Here is a 2180-nt window from a genome sequence, read left to right on the forward strand (position 1 = left end):
GCTTTTTCTCTATTTGTTCAACTACGTTTATATTGTGGTTGATTGAAGAGCTCTCAATCGACTGTGCCTATTTAGTGTGTATTGCTCGAAAGAGAATGCATATTTAGGTAGTTGTTGAACAACATCACTCCTAACGTATGTGAGGAATCAATATTGAGGGCTTAAAGGTGGGATTAGGAATAACGAAACCTTAGTGCGATCTGAGTGAGCCGTGACTTAGTGCCAGCTAGCGGGAAGCGCACGTAGAAGCGATCTGAAGAGGGAAAATGAAGCAGCAGGCGAGGCGAGCTCTTTAGCTCGCGTAGAAGCGCGCGACACAAGGGTTATGGCGAGATTGAAGCACGCGGCAGGGCTTGCGCCGCACAGTCTAAGGCGAGGTGAAACTTGCATTTTGCCTCACGAGGTGAGGTCCGTAGCAAGCCTGATACGGATTTTAAAAGCCTATTTCGTCTCCTTATTGGACTTGGACTTGGACTATGTCATTTAGGTCTTTTTCTACACATATAAATAGTCATTAAACACCATTTTTGAGGCAGTTTGTTGCAACCTGAGGCAAGAATAGCTCGTGGAACAACTTTGGGGGGAAAGAATCATCGAGTTCTACATTCTTTCATCTTTTCTTTGTAATTTATTTATGCAAAATACTTGGGGATTTGTTACTATGAATATGAGTAGCTAAACTTCTAATCTAGGGTTTTGATGGAACCTATTGGAGGATGATTTTTCTATTACGTTTAATATAGAGCCGCCGTAGCTTTTTCTCTATTTGTTCAACTACGTTTATATTGTGGTTGATTGAAGAGCTCTTAATCGACTGTGCCTATTTAATGTGTATTGCTCGGAAGAGAATGCATATTTAGGTAGGTGTTGAACAACATCACTCCTAACGTATGTGAGGGATCAATACTGAGGGCTTAAAGGTGGGATTAGGAATAACGAAATCTTGGTGCGATCTGAGTGAACCGTGACTTAGTGCCAGCTAGCGTAGTTCGGAAGAATATGTCTAGTAAATTGTGGTAGTTACTCAGAAGAGAATTAAGACACTCAAAGCGCTCGTGATCGGTAGAGAAAACTTAGGCAAATTTATAAGAAACGTGGCGGAAAGAATTCCGACAATAGGGGAAATCATAACGTTAGATCATTCAAAATCTTGTCTACAACCTGTTTGTCGTTAGTTATTAATTACTGTATTTTTATTACTTGATATTTAGTTAGTAAACATCCAATTTGTTATTTAGTATTTCTGAAGATTGATTGCGTGAATTTGTACGAGTCTAGTAGTTGTGCTTAGTAGGTTAATTCCCTGTGGGATTCGACTCCGGACTTGTTACCCAGATTATATTTGCAACGACCACTTAGTCCTTTTTATAAGGCATAGTTGGGCGTGATCAAATTTTGGCGACGTTGCCGGGGAATTAACGGTGTTATTAATTGCAGCTAAAAGAAGTGCTAGAATTCTTAATGTAGTCAATTTTCTTCATTTTAAACTAAATACATTGAAATTCTAACGTTTGTAGTCTTCAGTGTTACATAAGCATGCCTAGAAACCCCTCAAGAACTGGTGAATCATGCAAACAAGAAGGACAAACAATAACAGAACTCAACAAAACGAGTCGAACTAGACATGGATGACCTAATAGAAAACCTAAACAATAGAAATAATGCGAATGACCCGAACAATCAGGGTGTGGCACCTCTTGTGCCAGAAGCAGCCTTGTATGATTGGGCACAACCCACCGCCGAAAATCTGGCAACCGCAATTGCAGTCCCTCATATACAAGCAGAATCATTTCAAATCACAAACAATATGCTACATTTGTTGAAGAACAAGGGACTATTCTCAGGATCTTACATTGAAGATACTCAGCAGCATCTGAAAATTTTTCTGTCGATATGTGTCACGCAAAGGCAACCAAATGTAACACTAGAAGCAATAAGGTTGTTGTTGTTTCCATTCTCAGTGACAGGAGAGGCTCAGACTTGGCTCAATTCACTCCCATAAACTCCATCACTACTTGGGAGGAATTGGTCAAGCAATTTTTGAACAAGTTCTACCTACCCAATAAGACTGCTAAACAAGTTGATGAGATATTGAGCTTCAGGCAGAAACCAACTGAAACGCTACAAGAAACGTGTGAGAGGTTCAAAGGTATGCTGGTTAAGTGTCCACATCATGGCAT

The 2180-nt window shown here is 40.1% G+C and overlaps 1 non-coding gene across 1 annotated transcript; it reads right to left on the bottom strand.

Annotated features, from left to right (window-relative positions):
- Positions 1-2073: 2073 nt before the first annotated feature.
- LOC142164428 (small nucleolar RNA R71) lies at positions 2074-2180 on the bottom strand. Its single transcript, XR_012695199.1, has one exon. It is a non-coding gene; the product is annotated as a small nucleolar RNA R71 (small nucleolar RNA).

This window comes from Nicotiana tabacum, chromosome 9 (genome assembly GCF_000715075.1).
Source record: "Nicotiana tabacum cultivar K326 chromosome 9, ASM71507v2, whole genome shotgun sequence".
NCBI classification, from domain to species: domain Eukaryota; kingdom Viridiplantae; phylum Streptophyta; class Magnoliopsida; order Solanales; family Solanaceae; genus Nicotiana; species Nicotiana tabacum.